Source organism: Bos indicus x Bos taurus, chromosome 22 (assembly GCF_003369695.1).
Source record: "Bos indicus x Bos taurus breed Angus x Brahman F1 hybrid chromosome 22, Bos_hybrid_MaternalHap_v2.0, whole genome shotgun sequence".
NCBI classification, from domain to species: domain Eukaryota; kingdom Metazoa; phylum Chordata; class Mammalia; order Artiodactyla; family Bovidae; genus Bos; species Bos indicus x Bos taurus.
The window spans coordinates 30,550,083-30,570,255 of NC_040097.1; the positions used below are offsets into that span (position 1 = coordinate 30,550,083).

The window sequence follows — 20,173 nt, forward strand, 5'->3', positions numbered from 1 at the left end:
TTCTCTGATGGACACAAAAGTCCTGATGAGCACAGCAAGAGTTTCTAAGAAGCAGAAAGAGACAAAAGTCAACTCCTTCACCAAAATGTCAACTACACAGACTGAATTTCAACAAGAATTTCATCAAGAATTACCACTCCCATAGATCAGCATGTAAACTGCTTATATCCACAAGCCCAATTCCAAGGCAATAAACAGTTATTTTTGGAGATATGGGATTTTTGTCTTATAATAACTTTGGAGGGTTCCCTTTAAAGGAAAGTCCTTTGAATCACCAGTTAACCCTTCTTTTTAAGCTTTCCCATATTTCAAAGTCAGTTCAGTTAAGAGACATGGAATCCTGGAGACAGAATTAGGTCAAAAAGTTACCAAGGAGTGTGAACCAGCACCTGTGAACCATTTAAAGAATAAAGTAACTATACCCAGCAAGAATGTATCTACTAGGTTTCTCCATAAGTAATACAAAATCTTTTTAATGGACAGAAAAATGCATTTTTGCAATTAAGAAAAATAGGTACTTTCAATAGGTAAGGTTGTCATATGAAAGGTTATCAATAATAATAGCTATCTAATATTGCAATATGATTTTGCATTTTGTCAAGTAGTTGTCACAAGCCATAAGTAATTAATTTATTATACCAAGCTAGTGTCTTATGGATGAAATGACTCGTTAGGGAAATGAGATAGTGTGTCCCCATAGACCTACGACTTGCCTTAGGACTCTAATCCTTGTGTTCCTTTCAGTGTTATGCCTCTTAGTTAGAGAACTGAAGTGGATAAACTCAGGTAAATCCACCCAAACCTGTTCTCATGTAGCCTGAAAATAACAGCCAGAGCACTACAGCTCAGAGATCACATGACTCTCTCTTATAGAGTCCAAGATCAGGCCCGAAATAATTCTCCTGACCAACCAATTCTTCTCTCCCTCTTACACACCTCATTCCAGCCACACTGGTCTTCTTTCTCTTCCTCAAATCCACCAAACTCATGGAACCTTAGGGTCTGAGCACTGGCTACTCCTCAGCCTAGAACATGCATCTTGTAACCTTCCCCTGGCTGCCTCCCTGCTGCCATTTAAAATTCAGCTCAAATGTCACTTCCTCTTATTGGCTTTTCCTGTGTGTCTCCTCCAAAGTGGCCCAGAGGCACTCTTCTCCTATCATCTCTTTTCATATTTCTGCACAGCATTTTTATCTGATGCTGTTCTGTACACAGTCTAATATTTCACCCACCTAGAGTATCAGGCAGGCTTCTCTGGTGGCTCAGACAGTAAAGAATCTGCCTGCAATGTACCTGGGTTCGCTCCCTGGGTTGGGAAGATCCCCTAGAAAAATGAAGTCACTCAGTTGTGTCCCACTCTTTGTGACCCCATGGACTGTAGCCCACCAGGCTCCTCCATCCATGGAATTTTCTAGGCAAGAGTATTGGAGTGGGTTGCCATTTTCTTCTCCAGGGGATCTTTCCAACCCAGGGATCGAACCCGGGTCTCCCACATTGCAGGCAGATGCTTTACTGTCTGAGCCACCAGGGAATCCCAAGGGAACAGCAACTCCATGGACAGAGGAGCCTGGAGAGCTACAGTCCACGGGGTCGCCAACTGTTGGACATGACTGAGAGACTAACACACACAGTATCAGCCACACAACAGCAAGCTTCTTGATGGTGCTGTAAATAGCTGTACTCCACTGTCTGGCATACACTCTTTAATAGATATTTGTTCAATAAATAAATGGATCATATAACACATTATTACAGTCCCCAATAACATAGGCTCTCTCCCTAAGAACACAAGTCCCCATGACATGGGCACTGTTGTACAAATTTCCTGGATGGGGAGGGTGAGATTACTTATGCATTACTTAGCTGCTTCAAAATGTGTTCTAAATGTTCTGCAAAAAAGAGGTTGGTTCCTTTAATGGCAAACTGAGTAGCCACTGGGAAAGTCCAGTTGTACAAATCCTTTCCATGTCAATCAATCACTTGAATAAAGCAGGAAGTATAGAGGAGAGGGAGTGGCCTGGGCTTCAGGTAGGATAAGGGAGTAAGCAGAGCTGAGTCAAGTCTTCCCTTGAACTCTAGTACCAGGCCACACAGAACCTTGACTGCCGGCATGTCACAGCATCAAAGCACAGTGAGAATCCTCCAACTTCAATGGAGCAACAACCACAAAGAGTATGAAGCTCACTAAGTGTCAGGTGTAACCAGAAATGCGGTGTCCAGTGATCACTCTAGTACCTAGCAGTGAGTGCTCCCGCCTGAGTCAGGCATCTAGGAAGTTCGTTCTGCCTCAATCTTCACCTCAAGCCAAGGATGTAGGCACATTACCATCATCTTCTTTTTGTAAATGAGGAAGCTGAACCTGGAAAGCTTAAGTAACCAGCCCATGGCAGAGCCAGGATTTGAAGCCACAAGTGTGAGTCAAAGCCAAAGCTCATATTCCATCTGTTTGTGTCTCATGAGGACCAACTTCCTCCCAAACACTCAAAGAAGCCTTTAGAAGCCATATGGTCAGGTAAGATCAGGCTTGAGGTAACCTACCTCCAGATAACACAAATTCTGGTCAGTGAAGGAATGTTAGGAACCTGAAGAGTCACAGGTGACTACAATGAAAGAAGGAACACATCCCAACGGGTGCAACCAGCTACATAATTTGAGGGACCCAGTGCAAAATGAAAACAGGGGACCCCTTCTTCAGAACTATAAGAACTTCAAGATGGCGACAGCAGATGATCAAAGCAACCACAGGACTCTTCTGAGCACAGCTCCTCGCCTGTACGGGCGATACACCCACCCCTGCAGGCAGCCCAGTTCCACATGTCTCATTTCTTTGAAACGTTACTCCTTGCGTTTCAACTGTATTCATCTCTTTATAAAGAACAATACATGAGTCACAAAGGACAAATATAATATTTAAAGTGGAAGAGAGAATCAAGGGGTGGAGAAAGCACATGCATTCTTCTAACTTTACTCTAAATTATCCAAGGGTTGGGTGTGAGATACCAAGTGGCAGTCCCTGGACTTGCATGATGAGTCCCAGGAGACAATAATCAGTTTGGAAAGGAGCAGATCTAACTAGGCCCTAAGGCTAGAAACCTTAAGGGGATGCCAAGTAAGGCATCTCAACTGCTCCATTAATTAGATGGACAAGGGTTGATAGTTTGAGAAAGTTTCATCTAAATAAGAGTCGCTAGTGTTCTCCTAGTGACATCTTGAATTGCCAGCCACTGTCCATGTGGTTCTTTTGAGTCATTCTAGAAACACTTTCCTAATGTACATCAAGTGCCAAGTCATGTGACAGGCCAGGGACACACCTGCCTGCCTCTGTGGAACTAACGAGCCAAAAGCTGGGAATAAATGTCAGGTAAAATACAAAGACACATGAAATCACAAGGTATGGTAAGACCTATCAAGTCTGTGGAACCATGAGAGAAGAAACACAAACAAACAAACATGACCTTAGAGTTGCCACTGACAGGACAGGGGCAGGGCAGGTCACAGCACTGTGAACACTGCACTACAGCTCTCGCTGGACTCAGAATTAATCAGAAATACTTGAGGTCTTCAACTCAGACCATTTTAAATGATTTTGCTATCCACCCTGGAAGAGACAGCCCAGTAGAGTTCCAGGCTCCATACCATGCAGACCCAATCCTACGTGTCACTCTCCATATATGGGAAAGTGAAAGTGGGGGAGGCAGGGCAGAGGGGAAGGAAGGACAGGAGGAAAAGAGAAGCAGATCAGTCCCTTGAGACCAGAGAATGGCTTTAAAATAGAACCATTTCTTCTTTTTCCTCTTTCCTCCTCCAAAAAGCTCAAAAACCCTCTTTGAACCACTCATAGGCTACATCACTACAGGGTCTTAACATTATTTTAACAGAGCTTTGTGTGCGCAAATACTACTAATACCAGAAATTGTGCCCCTTCCCTAGAAGCATCTCTCCAATCTGATTGTATATATGTAGTCTATGTGTACGGTATGTATGGCAACAGTGCTTAAGTAATATCTTGTCTCCACTTGCTTCTGATTTCTTTGAATTCTCATATTAACCTCTCTCGTGCTCTCTGTCTCTGTTTTAACAGTGCTGGGATTTTCCCTCTTTGAAACTTGACAGAAACATAAGATATTTCAGTTCTTGCTATGAGGCACTAAAGCGAATTGAAAATATCGCCAGCACTTCAAGTCTCATTAGTTTCCTTTAAACACCTACTTGGTGGAAGTAAGCTAATGTGAACCTTTCTCACCCTGTTTAAATTCCAATATAAAACTTGTACACAACAATAAAATATGTGGCTAATTTGTCATGCTTCCATGAGCAACTGTGTCACTCACACCAAGAACCACAGGCTGGGTGTACAGAGCGCCTCTTTCCTATTTCCCATCACTCAATTGAGCCTTCTGTAGAAAAGCTTTTAACAACCACATCTGGCCTTTAATAAATCACTGCACTTTGTCTTCCTGCCAAAACTCCTCCTTTATCTAACTTACATCTCCATGATGAGATCGGAAATCGTGCATTATGGTGGTGACAAACAATTGTAATTATGTCATTAGTAGCCATTTAGTCCACAAAGGTGCTCAGAGAGGAAAGAGAATGCACAATAAGAAATATAGGATAATACATTGATCACAGTTCCAATCCGCTTTTACTTCATGAGTGTAAAAAGCTGGCGTAATTCTTGGGCACAGCAGGCAATAATGGCATACCACTTTATGAACTATGTAGCAATTTTATCCCCCTATCTACTTAAAAATAAAAAAGCATTTAATAGCTTGATGGAGACATAAAAAGTTATTTGTGATGCCTCGCTATTATAATATTTATTTTTTAACTTTTCATAGAAGTAACTTTTTCTATGAGGTAAGAAACTTGAGTTATTTGGGTTGAGAAAATGTAACAAGCATACATATGGGTGCATGTGTATACACTTTGGTATACATGTGTGGGCACATATTATGTATTGTGCACACACACACATATATATAGTATATATGTATGTATTGTGCATGAGTACAAATACATCTAAGTATGTGTACATGTGTACACATACACACACTCATACAGGACTCAATGAACTTCTCAATGTGATAACATTCTCTAAGAACCTCAAAATCACAAAGGAAAAAGGGACTAAATAGAGATTTAAGAAAATGTGGCATTTATTGTGATTCCCACCATCTCTCTCATTGTGACATTTAGGAGTAAGGTATCCCAGCAGGTTTTAAAATAAACAATTATTTGGGTATCCCTAAAGTTCTAAAACCCTGTATGCTTCTCCAATATCAGTAAAAAATCAGATGATGCCTGATCCTGCACAGAACAGAGTTCTATCATCCACCAAGGCTGAAGCACTAGTAACACAGGGACAGAGATGAGGGGCAGATGAGGGCTTTGGGGTAAAAGCTTCAATACCCTGCAGCCTACTGAGACCGAACACAATGAGATGAAAAGTCCTCTCCTACCACTTCTCCACACTTAAAATGCATCTACCTGAGATATAAAAGTCAAATGTATCAGAAGTCTACGTGGTCAGACTTTAGCAGGAGCAAAGTTATTTTATACAAAATCTCAGTCAGCCACTTGAACCTCTGCACTGCTTACAAAACTTCATTTCACTGTCAAATCTCTACGTGAGACAGGCTTTGAATCAAGTCATTTAGAAATTTCCTTGTTTGCTAATTCAACAACTATCTAGAAAATGTCTACTATGTTCCACATTGATCTGTTAATCCAAGGATAATTAAGATGTAGATACGGGGGCAAAAAGTTGGAATTTGACACTGATGCCAAATCTACCTAATGTTAACAATTACTGCCATGATTTGTAGAGATGGGGATTTTTTTTTTTAAATAATAATAAGCTCTCAATTTTCCCCTTGCACTTGGCAGTGTATGTTTTTCTGGGAGGGTCAGAGGCTGAACTATCTTTTCCTTAAAAAAAAAAAAAAACAACTTTTTGGCAAATAAGTGAAATATTAGGCTTATATCTCTAATAGTGGGGTAAATCTTGTCGATATCATCAGCTGGCTGATTCAGCTCAGGATTGGCAGAAATGCAATGAAGCCACTGCTTTCAAAATGGTGATAAACAATCTAAAAACCAGGTATTTAATTGCACTGGATCTTCATAAAGTACAGTCTTTTCTGTTTTGATAATTAACTTATAATTATTGCTTCATGTGTACTTTCACCTGAATATAAAAACCTCAGGTTTTCAAAAGATGCTTCAGAAATAACAAAAGCTAATTTCTTTTTTTCCTCAGATGTTCTGTTAGGAAAAAAACAAAGTCCCATATCCACCCAACAAATTGCATAAGTTGCAGACACCCTCATTTTTCAATCTACTGGAGGAGAAATAAGTGACCATTACAGACAAAAACAGAGAGTAAAATTACAATAGTAAACAGAGGCTGTAAGAGAACACATAAAGGAGAAAGAAGTCTAAACCTAATGAAAACCAAAGAGCCTTCAGCCAAATTTCCCTACAAGCTATCGGCCTGATTTTTTCTTCATCAGTCTAAGGTCTCAGGATGTCTTTTAATGCTCGAGTCTTCCCTACCCCTACTCAAAACACTCTGACATTTAGAATTTTTTTTTTTTTTCCTAAGAAAAGCTTATCTGGAGCTCACATGCTTCTTTGGTTACATATGAAAGAAACTGCACTCACATCCACATTATCTTTATTTATCAACTCCCCTGCACACTGCCCCATGGGTACTAGCAGTTCAAAAGTTCAAAAAGGTTTTTGAAAATAAACCAAGATAGAAGACAGGCACCAATGCCTATTTGGAACTTACATTCTCCTGCCTTCTAGCATTCTCTAGATGATGGATCAAGAGGAATGATAAAAGATAGAGAGTGTGGCGGTTGCCAGGGGAAGGTATCAGTTGGTGTGGATGGCATTTCTCATACTGCCTGAAAAATTCATCCTGTCCCCACAAGCTGTCAGGCCTCAGCACAGGACTGATCTACCTACCACACCTCAGGATGAGAAGGAATAGTGGAAAGCCTCCTTCACATCAAAATTCTTCCTCCTGTCTATTCTTGTATTTTTCTTTTCTGGCAACCCACGCCAATAATTTTGCCCTGGAGAATTCTATGGACAGAGGAGCCTGGTGGGCTACAGTCCATGGGGTTGCAAAGAGTTGGACATGACTGAACGACTAACACTTTCTTTTCTTTTGTTCTATTTTTGTGTGCTGTTACTTCAAACAATCCTCTGGAAAGTTCCATTAGCCTCTTGAAAGTGATGGTTGAGAAAGCTTAAAAAACAGGCCTGTGATGGTTCAACCTCTCTGAAACTCTCTAGCGCTGGATTAATTGGTTGATGCCTTCCTTCTATAAACCATGTTCTACTTGTAACAGAAGATGAAGCTGATTGCTAGTCAATCAATGGAGTGGGACTGAAATCAGTGGACACAATACAATGCAAATCATCTGTTATATAAAATATTTGGGACCTGAGCAGATCATTGCCTCCTCTTGAGGATTTGCTATCTTGAGGATTTCAGCTGAATAGAATCCAGCTGAAATAAATAGTTATTCTGAAGACAGAATTATTCTCCTCCACTTTTTCTGCAGACTAGAGAGTCCTTGAGGAAAGGAATAACACATGAACACCTTTCTAAACTCCATGATGGCAAGTTCCAAATGAGGGAGCGGTATACCTTAAGTAAATATAATTAATTGCCCCAGCAATTCTACTTCTCTGTATTGACTCTAAAGAAACAAAATGCCAAAATGTTTATGACAGTAAAAAAAAAAAATTATAAACATCCATCAATGTTGGAATGAGTAAGCACAACTCATCGTCAGTGGATGAATACAGTGGACAATTTCAGCAGGGTAAGCTGAAGTGAAGTAAAATTGCTCAGCTGTGTCCAACTCTTTGCGACCCCATGGACTATAATGCACCAGGCTTCTCTGACCATGGGATTCCCTAGGCAAGAATACTGGAGTGGGTAGCCATTCCCTTCTCCAGGGATCTTCCCAACCCAAGGATTGAACCTGGGTCTTCTGCATTGCCAGTGGATTCTTTACTGTCTGAGACACCAGAGAAGGCAGAGTAAGCTAGATCTATACATATTAACTTCTCCCCTGGAGAAGGAAATGGCAACCCACTCCAGTATCCTTGCCTGGAGAATCCCATGGACAGAGGAGCCTGGTAGGCTATAGTCCACGGGGTCGCAAAGAGTCGGACATGACTGAGCGACTTTTTACTTTATTTTACTTTATACATATTAACACTGCATCATTCTCAAAATCAAGGATGAATAAGAAAGCATGAAGGAGTTAGGAGACAAATACATCTTGATGCTAAACTTATAAACTAAAAACTCTCCAAAAAGGCTAACTATGTAAATACACATATAAAAATGGAATGGAATAAGGAACTCCAAACTCCTAATGAAAAGCGTTTCTAAGGAATGCGAAGAATAGTTAAAGGGGATCCTGCTAGCGCTGAAACCTTTTATTCCTTTTAAATAGATCTACAAGCAAACAGGGGCACCTTCCCAGGTGGCTCAATGGTAAAGAATCTGCCTGCCAATGCAGGAGACACAGGAGACATGGGTTCAAATCCCTGGGTCAGGAAGATCCCCTAGAAGAGGAAATGGCAACTCACTCCAGTGTTCTTCCCTGAAAATCTCATGGACAGAGGAGTGTGATGGGCTGCAGTCCATTAGGGTCTCAAAGAGTCAGACACAACTGACCACACACAAGCAAACAGGACAAAATGTTAACATCTGTCATTCAAGTCGGAGAGGATGCAGGTGACTGCTCATCTTTGTGCTTTCCTCTTTTACATATCCTGGGCTCCTCCTCCAGACACATGCCAAATATAATTCCGAAAATGATTTGAAAATCATTCCATCAGTTAGGGTGTCTTTTTACATACACTTGACCAAGCCTACTCTTCATCAGATGAAGAGATTTTACAAGCAAAGCCAGATTCATTTCTCAAAACAGAAAGTCTAGTTTGGGGGATTTACTAGGTTTGTTTGCTTGTTTTGTTGGAAATATCATAACTCAAAGTATCTGGAGATTGGGAATAAAGAAGCTGGACCTCTTCAAATTCACAGAACCCTAGCTTGTTCACACGTGGCTGACCATCAGCTGCTCTTCTTGGGTCCATTCAGAGTGAGGAAGATGAGTCTTCAATAAAACAAAAACTTGCCTGAACCTCCAAACTGGAGACAGCTTAAAAAAAAAAAGATCTGTGCTTCCCACCCAATGTCTGCAGGTTGATGGCTGCTAAATGGAAATATAAGGAAGGGCCACACAAAATCAAGGGCATCATCAAGGTCTGGACTGGGATTAGAGAACGGTGACTGATGTGATACATATATGTCCTACCTTTATGAGAAAGACCCAAGGAATGACAGAATTCCAAAGACAAAGCAAACTGTCCATCCAAATGGAAGCTATGTGAAGGAAAAAAGTTTAAGAAGATCAAAGTCAGTGACATTATTTGCTTTCAATAGTAACAATAATACCCATGACAAGAGACCTTGTGTTTTCCAAAATATAAGACTTAGAACAATGGCCTATGATTAATTTATTCAAAGGAAAGGATGGCTGAGGGTGCCGCGATGAGTTGGGTGAATTTCTTTCTGAAACCAGACCTGATTGTTAGGCCTGATATTGTTAACCTGTTCCCTAAGAATCACTGGGTCAAAGTGCAGGTTTTCTTACTGACAATTGACCGGGTTTCTAAAAATGTTGTACAAAGGCCATTAAGTACAGAAAGGAAACATAATTGTTGACTTTAAATATGCAGGTAAAAGTCACAGTAAATAACAATAATTTGCTTGGATTATTGTTCCATACGGCATTTCACAGAAATCCAGCATACAATTTGCAAGAAAGTGCAGGCAAATTAATTGTATACTTTCACCTTTTCTTCTCAACTCACATATGAGAAGAATAACATTTTACCCCACGCAGAGAAGCCCCATACACGGCATACAGTTTTGAAAAGAACCTAATCAATAGTATCAACTGAACCCAAGATTAGATTAAATGGCAGACAGAGGCAAACAGCTTATAACCATTAAGAATCATCATTCCCATGGCTTTCAACCTCCTGCGCCTTGACGGCAGGCAACAGGGCAGTATGGTTTATCATGCAGAGACTGAAACTGATACAAAGTGCCACCCTCAGGCTGAGGGCTGATGCAGGTAATGGTTTGTGAAATGCCTCCAAAGGCTAAGAGTCTGACGCCGCCAGCTTCCAAAATCCTCCAATGCTGCCCACCAAGCAAGCCTTACCTGGGTGTCTGCCCAGGGGCAAGTAGACACAGCCTTCAACTCAGAGCAGGACGTTGGTTCAAGATCAGACTCCAGGGTTTACTACTTGTGCCACTATGGAAAAGCTACCTAACTTTACTGATCCTCTCGACACTCCGTGGAATGGGTCTCCTAACAGACTCGACCTCGGAAGGCAGTTGTGAGCACAAGGCGTGTAAGTCAGCCAGGCTGTGTGTCTACTGTTAACTCATCAGGGAGCTAGCTGGGTGTGTCCAAATCGTGATCACACAGCCACCGCAACAGCTTCCCTTTATGGAGTAAACACCATGCCAGAAACAAATGTCCCTTTCACATGCCAGGATCCTGAAACCCAAGGTAGAAAATCCCCACAACCCCATATTACAGCTGGGGAATCTGAAGCTAAGAGTAACCTGCTCACTCACCCAGCTGGTCCAAGTTGATGCTAAAAAGGAAACCAGGTTTACCTGAGGCCAAAGCTATCCCCTAAACCAGTGTTTCACCTCTCTGGTTGTACATATGAGTCACTGGGAGAACTTGCAAAATTCTCACACCTAGACCACCCTCTGGGATCTAGGCTCTAGGTATTAGCATTTCGAAAGTTCCAGGTACAGTCATGCTTAAGAACAACTGTTCTAGTCACTATCTAACACCAGGAGTGTGGTTCTTCTCCAATGTGTTAGTTTCTTCCTGCTACTATAGCAAATTACCATCGAATAGGGATTAACAATGTACACATTTATAGTCTTACAGTTCTGCAGGTCATAAGTCCAAAATGAGTCACCAGGATAAAACCAGGAAGCTTGGAAGGTCTGTGTTCTTCCATAGGCCACAGGAAAATATCTGCTTCCTTTCTTGTCTATTCTAGCTTCTAGAGGCTGCCTGCATTCCTGGGCATGTGGTTCCATCTCTCATTTTCAAAGTCAGGTACACTGGACAGGCCCTTCTCCCTCTACCATCCCTTTTTTCTATACCTTCAATCTCCCGCTTCAACTTTTAAGGATACTATAAGGAGAAAAGGAGAGAAGCTAAAGGCAAAAAAGAGAAGGGAAAATATAAGCCTCTGAATGCAGAGTTCCAAAGAATAGCAAGGAGATACAAGAAAGCCTTCCTCAGTGATCAATGCAAAGAAATAGAGGAAAACAATAGAATGGGAAAGACTGGAGATCTCTTCAAGAAAATTATAGATACCAAGGGAACATTTCAGGCAAAGACGGGAAAAATAAAAAGCAGAAATGGTATGGACTTAACAGAAACAGAAGATATTAAGAAGAGGTGACAAGAATATAGAGAAAAACTATACAAAAAAGATCTTCATGACCCAGATAATCACGACAGTGTGATCATTCACCTAGAGCTAGACATCCTGGAATGAGAAGTCAAGTGGGCCTTAGGAAGCATCACTATGAACAAAGTCAGTGGTAGTGATGGAATTCCAGTTAACAAATCCTAAAAGACGATGGTATTAAAGTGCTGCACTCAATATGTTGGCTAATTTGGAAGACTCAGCAGTGGCTAGTGGACTGGAAAAGGTTGGTTTTCATTCTAATCCCAAGGAAAGACAATGCCAAAGAATGTCCAAAGTACGACACAAAGGCACTTATCTCATATGCTAGCAAAGTAATGCTCAAAATTCTCCAAGCTAGGCTTCAACAATATGTGAACTATGAACTTCCAGATATTCAAGTTGGATTTAGAAAAGGCAGAGGAACCAGAGATCAATTGCCAACATCTGTTGGATCACTGAGAAAGCAAGAGAGTTCCAGAAAAACATCTATTTTTGCTTTATTGACTACACCAAAGCCTTTGACTGTGTGGATCACAATAAACTGTGGAAAATTCTTTAAAATATGGCAATACCAGACCACCTGACCTGCTTCCTGAGAAATCTGTATGCAGGTCAAGAAGCAACAGTTAGAATTGGACATGGAACAACAGACTGGTTCCAAATCGGGAAAGGAGTACATCAAGGCTGTACATTGTCACCATGCTTATTTAACTTATATGCAGAGTACATCATGAGAAACGCTGAGCTGGATGAAGCACAAGCTGGAATCAAGATTGCCGGGAGAAATATCAATAACCTCAGATATGCAGATGACACCACCCTTATGGCAGAAAGTGAAGAGGAACTCAAAAGCCTCTTGATGAAAGTGAAAGAGGAGAGTGAAAAAGTTGGCTTAAAAGCTCAACATTCATAAAACTAAGATCATGGTACCCAGTCCCATCACTTCATGGCAAATAGATGGGGAAACAACAGAAAGGTGAGAGAATTTATTTGGGGGGGCTCCAAAATCACTGCAGATGGTGGCAGCAGCCATGAAATTAAAAGAGGCTTGCTCTTTGGAAGAAAAGCTATGACCAACCTAGACAACATATTAAAAAGCAGAGACATTACTTTGCTGACAAAATTCCATCTAGTCAAGCTATATTTTTTCTAGTAGTCATGTATGGATGTGAGAGTTGGACCATAGAGAAAGCTGAGGGCCTAAGAACTGATGCTTTTGAACTGTGGTGTTGGAGAAGACTCTTGGGAGTCCCTTGGACTGCAAGGAGATCCAACCAGTCCATCCTAAGGGATATCAGTCCTGGGTGTTCATTGGAAGGACTGATGCTGAAGCTGAAACTCCAATACTTTGGCCAACTGATGTGAAGAACTGACTAATTAGAAAAGACCCTGATGCTGGGAAAGATTGAAGGTGGGAGGAGAAGGGGATGACAGAGGATGAGATGGTTGGATGGCATCACCTACTCTATGGACATGAGTTTGAGTAAACTCCGGGAGTTGGTGATGGACAGGGAAGCCTGGTGTGCTGCAGTCCATGGGATCACAAAGAGATGGACACAACTGAGCGAGTGAACTGAACTGACAATGACCCTGCGTCCACTGTGATAATCCTGGATAATCTTCCACATGCAAGGTCAGGTGATTAGCAATTTTAATCTCATCTATAAATCTAGTTCCCCTTTGCCATATAATGTATTCCCAGGCTCTAGGGATCCAGAAGCAGGTATCTTCAGGCGGCATTACACTGCCTACCACACCTGAAAATTTTACCTCTGGGCCGGAATCATGGATAAAGGAGTACATTCTAAAGGTGACCTGAAATGTGGTCTTGGTATATCAGCCTCTTGCTCACTTAATAGTTTTACGGGGAATATCTTATTTGACTTAGGTACCAAGAGTAACAGTCCAGGGGCTTCCCTGGTGGTTCAGTGGTAAAGGAGGTGCCTCAGTGCAAGAGACGTGAGTTTGATCCCTGGGTCGGGAAGATCCCTAGAGAGAGAAGTGGCAACCCATTCTGGTATTCTTGCCTGGGAAATCCCATGGACAGAGGAGCCTGGCGGGCTACACAGTCCGTGGGGTCACAAAAGAGTCGGGACACAAGTTAGTGACTGAACCACCACAACACAGTGGCTGAAGCACAAAAGGTGCTCAAGAGATAAATCTGGAAGAAAGAAACGAAAGGATCTCACATTTCTCCCGCCACAGTATTTTATATCAGATATCCTATCAAGTTTAATTAGGAAAGAGATAACCAGAATGGCTTCTAATTGGATATTCACATGAACAATTTCTGCTGGATTCTAAATACAGCCACTCCACTCTGCTCCTGCAGTAGAAACTGTATGGCACCCACTCTCAGCACACGGAACCCTGCGTGGAACTGTAGAAGAACCTGGGGATAATACGCCCTCAAACTTGAATCTTCTTTGCCAGCGGTCACCACAGGAACAAACTGCTTTCAGGAGGGTGTTTTTCATTGGGTTTGTGTATTGGGTTGTTTTGTTGAGGAGGTGGGGAGAAATAAGGGACACTTACTTAAAAAAAAAAAAGAAAGAAATCATGATTCTAATCCTTAAAATGACTAAAATAGTTTCATCCTTTCATAACCTGTCATCACGCATGTTTCTCTAAAATTAAACACATATGGCTCAAGCCAGAGTTACATTATGCACCATATTATGTAATTATCTTTTCAATTTATTACTCCTCAAAATAGAAAAAGATTAGCCCGTGTTTCTTAAGTCTGAGTAAACATATGGCCTGAAGATTGTAAATGACATCCTATCTTTAAAAGAGTTTCCAAGACTAAACAACACACAATGCTCTGTCCGCAAAGGCCATATGTGATAGCAGGGTTGTAAGATATGGAAGATATGTGTGTGTGTACATATATATATGTATATATATACATTTTCTTGCTTTCTGCCATGTCTTTGATGTCGTGAAATATTCCTGCCAGCAGATCATAAATAGCAAAAAAAAGAGACCAAAAATATCTCCATTTCAGTATGTCCCATTAGCATCAATTAACTTGGGTCCTGTTTAATCCTTAAGGAGTAGGTCACCAGTCATCTAGGTGTTCATACAAGAATTATCGGTCTCTGTACACTCCTGGAGCTTTGAGCCCGCTTCCCTGATAGCCTGGATGCATCCATTCTCATGTTACCTGGTGATTTAAGATCTCTGTTGAGACCCTCTGCTTGATCACTGTCCTCTTCTTCCTGGTCAGAAAAGGAAATACTCAAGCAGGGGTGCTCACAGCTGCCAACAACCCCCTTCCGACAGCTACAATCAACGGATTCCAGAGGCTCCCAGTGCCATGCAGCAGAGCTCAAGGTCTGACAATGGCTTGATTATCAAAACCTTTCTTCAGGGGAGTTGGCGACTTGAAGACTTTTGATTTGCAATAGGCAGAAATTTCTACATAGGGCTGCCAAGCAGAAAGGAAGTATTCTGGAGACAATTCATACTCAAATCAATTTAACTGTTTACCCCATGTTAAGCGATATCAGAAATGTAATGGTATGAGAGGGTTTCTGATGCCTTTATATCCCCCTTAACTGAAAAGGATGATTTTTATATATATATATATATTTTTTTTTTTTTATGTATTTTTAAAGTAATAATCCAGCAAGTTGAAGACCAGCTAATCAGGCTTTCACAGAACTGTCACCATATGTGCATTCACAAGGGTTTTACATAAACATTTTGCTATGAATGTCCAGCAAGAAATTGTGGATTTGAGAAGACTTTTCCTCAAGAAAATATAATTTCCTGTGGATTGATACCAACAGCTGGCAATGGTGTTGCAAAGTAAATTTAAAGTATATAGCATCTGATATTTTATTGACTAATGAGGAACCTTTTCGGTAAGACTTTAAAACAGTTCAAGGATGTTTTACTCCGCCATGATGTAACAGCTACTCATTTTCAAATCATAAAGGCAATTCTTTTTATTTGCTCTAAATGGGTAACCAAAGACAGGGAGACCAGTTCTTATCCTCTCATAATCACTGCACAGTAGAACATACAGAAACTCGGTTTCTAATATCTATGATAAGACTGCTACTGCTAAGCCACTTCAGTCGTGTCCTTCTCTGTGCGACCCCATAGACAGCAGCCCACCAGGCTCCCCCGTCCCTGGGATTCTCCAGGCAAGAACAGTGGAGTGGGTTGCCATTTCCTTCTCCGATGCAGGAAAGTGAAAAGTGAAAGTGAAGTCGCTCAGTCGTGTCCGACTCTTAGCGACCCCATGGACTGCAGCCCACCAGGCTCCTCCATCCATGGAATTTTCCAGGAAAGAATACTGGAGTAGGGTGCCATTGCCTTCTCCATGATAAGACTACAGCCAACTAAAAATAAACCACACATTTGGCTACAAAAGGATGTATCTCAGAGGCAGAATCACTGAACAAATCTTTCAGGCTCCATTCCATGTTGACTAAATCTTTGAAACCAGAAGTGCCATGTTTACATTATCTGGCACCTTCTCAGGCACCTTCTCATTTAATACAGATTGACACTGATATTCCCCAGAGAAATGGGTGATAGTTCAATCAGGAAGAAATATGTCATATTTATATATACATATTATATATGTAAGATTAATATAAATGGGAGGCTTTTCTTATGAGTGGGTTCTCATCACAGGGCCTTTGCGCTTGCTGCTCTCCTCCTGAAATGCCCTTCCCCTAAGCTTCTGCATGGCCCCCTCAGGTCTCACTGTCCTTTTCTTCCTTAATGTAAAAATCATACACCCTTCACTCACACACCCCATTCCATTTCCTGCACCGGAATTACTTTCTATCACTTACCACCATGAAACATACCCTTAATTTGGTTTCTGTCTTCTCTACTAGGATGAAAGCACCCTAAGACCAGGGAATGGTTCTGTCCACAGCTGTATACCCAACATGTGAGACAGGACCTGGAATGTAACTGACACTGATAAATTTACTGAGGGAACAAAGTAACAAGCGAATGAATGAATGAATGAATGTGCCAATACAACAGCCTAAATGTTGCCTTCAGCAGGCACTAGGCCAAGAAGCACATTAATCTATAGTAGTACAATTATACTTAGGCTCGTCTATCATTCCAATGAAAAGGGGCTGAGTCTGAGCTGCTGCTGCTGCTAAGTCACGTCAGCCGTGTCCGACTCTGTGCGACCCCATAGACAGCAGCCCACCAGGCTCCCCCGTTCCTGGGAATCTCCAGCCAAGAACACTGGAGTGGGTTGTCATTTCCTTTGCATGAAAGTGAAAAGTGAAAGTGAAGTTGCTCAGTCGTGTCTGACTCTTCGTGACCCCATGGACTGCAGCCCACCAGGCTCCTCCGTCCATGGGATTTTCCAAGCAAGAGCACTGGAGTGGGGTGCCACTGCCTTCTCTGAAGTCTGAGCTAATTCCCTTTAAAAAAAAAAAGGCAGGGGGAGGGGGTGGATTTCAGGCTAATATGAAACAAGTATAAGGAAAAACTAAAACAAAAACCTTGAAAAAACAATATGATCTAGCAGTTAGGTACCATAACTCTGGGGTCATACTGCCTGGGTTCAAGTGTCAGTTTCTCTGGTAAAAAACTATGTATTTTCAGTAAGAAATCTCACCTTTCTAGGCCTTGGTTCCCATGGCTATAAAAGATGGTCAATTATAGGGCTTCACCACTCAAGAGTTTTAGTGACAATACAATTAGGGACTTAAAGTAAGCACAATGTCAGGCACATAATAATGCTCACTAATTATTCCTGTAAGTGATTTTCCATTTCAAAAATTAAAATAATTTAGAGTCTTGAAAGGAGATCTGGAGATACTGTTGATACTTTTTTCCTATTTCACTTTCCACAATTTTTTTTAAGTGAAAAGTTTGTTTCTCTGAGATACTTACAGATTTATAAATTTTAGAGTAGATTATTATTTTTACGTTTCAAATTTTTTTTCCATTTCAAGAAAGTACAATATGCTTCCTGCTGTAACTTCTTTCTTCCCCCTGATGTTACTTTACTCATTAGAGGCAAAGCCTTCTTCACTCAACCAAAGATGCATCTTTATTGTTGGGTACCCCAAAATTAATTTGCGTTCATAAAACTGCCCATACACTGACTCAACGTTCTGCATATATGCCCAGAAGAATTATCAAATAAATGCCCAAACCTGCTGTAACACATTTTACAACATTTCTCCAAATGCAGACATTGATGCTTCTTGAGTCTTTGAGGAATGCATCATGGGAAAAATTCAGGACTTCAACTAGAGTCTGCTTCATTCCTCGAAACCTGACTTTTCTAAAGCTGAACTACACATCGCTGCCCTTTGCAAAAAAAAAAAAAAAAAAAGCAATAAATGTATTTTTCTCAGAACAAACATCTTTGATACGGTTTTTCTCAAGAAAGCCTGGTTCTCTGTCTATTTTTCTCACCCACTGCTGCTGTTGAAAGTCAACTGAGGGATACTAATCCTTACCATGTGCAGCTTCACATGATTAACAGGCAGGATGACCAGCCTTTTACTCCAAGAGATGCAGGATTGAGGGCATGTCTTAGAGGCTCTATGGTTTGATGCATAGAAGATGTAGTAGAAGTGATGTGTTACTGGACAGATACCACATGATGCAAAATAATTCTTTAAATTCACATAGACTAAGTACAAGTGCTTACAGGATTTCTACAAATTTGTAACTACTTGCCCCATTTACTTATAGTTTATGAATCTACTCCGGGTCGCCCTGCAGAGGAGACAGATCCGTCCAGGAATTACAGGAGAGACTGAATGACCTTTTTACAATATTTTCTGATTGCCTGATATCGACATGTGGCAGGCAAAGCCTCTTACAGAGAATGACCCAAGGGAAAAAGCATGGGTTCGTGGCTCCTCCGATGAGGAAGACCAAACGAGCACCAGCTTGTGAGTGAGGGAAACCTCAGTTCTGATTCTGCCTCGCCACTCACAGTTGTGATCCAGGGCAAGTCACTCAATCTCTTTTGATTTGTCATGGATAATCTGAGGGAGGGAAGAACAGGGGTCGAAATATCCATCTCATTGATTAAGAGTAGGATCACATTCATCAGAATGCCCAACACTGTGACTGATATATAAAGCTGCAAACTCTCAAAACTGACCATGAATGTTCTTATTTCTATAGAAAGTGGAAGTGCTTCAATACAGAGCAGTCAGTCTCTTGCCCTAATGGCGCCTGTCTCCTCCTATCATCTTTGAAACAACCTGTGGTGCCTGGAGTAACGGTTCTTGTCCTGCTTGGCAATCACTTCAAAATGGTTTGAGAATGGAGGGGCAGGCAGTGTGGCTAGCAGGGTATGGAGCTGTCCAGACTTGACCCTTGCACCTGGACACCCTTATTTAATGTCCCAAAGTATCAAACGCCTTGCCTGAAATTCCATGAGGGTTCTAAATAACTACCTCCCAAACTATCTTTTGCAATAATGTCACAAGATCTATACAGTCAGGGTAAAGGCAGATTTATAGGGCTAAAATGTCTGTCATACTTCCCACTCTGATCATAGGGACACCAATGCTTTGTCGTGTTCTTAATGCAATGACCATGTTAAGGGGGTAAAACAAGATGCCGCTAGAGTCAAAGTGAGCCTAGACCAAGGACTGAAAGATAAGGCAAAAGGTAATCACAGATGGAGCACAAGAAAGCCCAGCTACCCCAAAAGTGAATGTTAACCAAGACAGATGTCATTCTGAATACTTCAAAATGATGCAACCGAATCTTCTCTCTGAGTAAAGAATAGAAGAAATGACACAGGAATAAAAGGTGGGTCTCACACAGGGGGTTGTGATCCCAAGTGAGACTGGGCTCCCTCCTTTGTATCTTGTGAACACTGTACATCGACCCCACCCCTCCTCCACCTTCAGATTCAGCACCTGGACACCATGACAACCAACTCACAGCATACACAAATTTTAAAAGAGAAAGAAAATGGAGAATAAACACATTTTGGGTTAAATATGTTTGACTAATTAAAAATATTGTCCTGCTTAATATAGGCAAACTGACTGGAGAATTAATGTGCCACCTGTCCACACATTTAGTAAGAGTAAAAACTTAAGACAGAAATTTCAATAGGTGCTTTGTCTCCTGATGGATAGGAAAGGCTGTCCAAATTCATATCCAGGGCTCCTTTCCTTTGAAAACACAGAGAAAGGGAGAGAGGAGGGAAGAAGTAAACTAGCTATTCAGCTAGTTAAAACACCCACCCCCCTCCCCCCCGACACCACACATACCCTAAATATCCAACCAATAAGGAACTGGCTAAAAACAATGGCAATACACCCATATAAGATAATGCTGGGGGCTGCCACTAAAATGTAAAGTCATACATCTGTATGAAGGATATAGCAAGAGGTCCACTCTATATATACTACACCTTTCCTATTTGTTTAATTTGTCTTCTCATCCCTCAATGGATTTTGTCCCCCTCAACAATTTTTAATGAAAATAAAACTTCAACTTTTTCAGAAAAGTTAAGACAGACAATTCATGTAACAGTCATATACCAACTCCAAGATGCTACATATTAACAATATCCTCAGCTTGGTTTGCCATACATCTTTAGTCATCTATTGTATCTTAGATATCAGAGTAAGCTCCATGATATATT

At 41.2% G+C, this 20,173-nt stretch overlaps 1 protein-coding gene across 10 annotated transcripts in view; it reads right to left on the minus strand.

The window, feature by feature from the left end:
- FOXP1 (forkhead box P1) overlaps nucleotides 1-20,173 on the minus strand; it is a 627,798-nt gene that overhangs the window by 429,792 nt on the left and 177,833 nt on the right. The window contains exon 1 of one of the 10 annotated variants that reach the window (XM_027523932.1): nucleotides 9,354-9,421. The exons of the other annotated variants lie outside the window; for them this stretch is intronic. The gene's annotated coding sequence lies outside the window, so the exon portion shown is untranslated. Of the gene's footprint in view, nucleotides 1-9,353; nucleotides 9,422-20,173 lie in introns of those variants that run through there. 10 annotated transcript variants of the gene reach the window in all.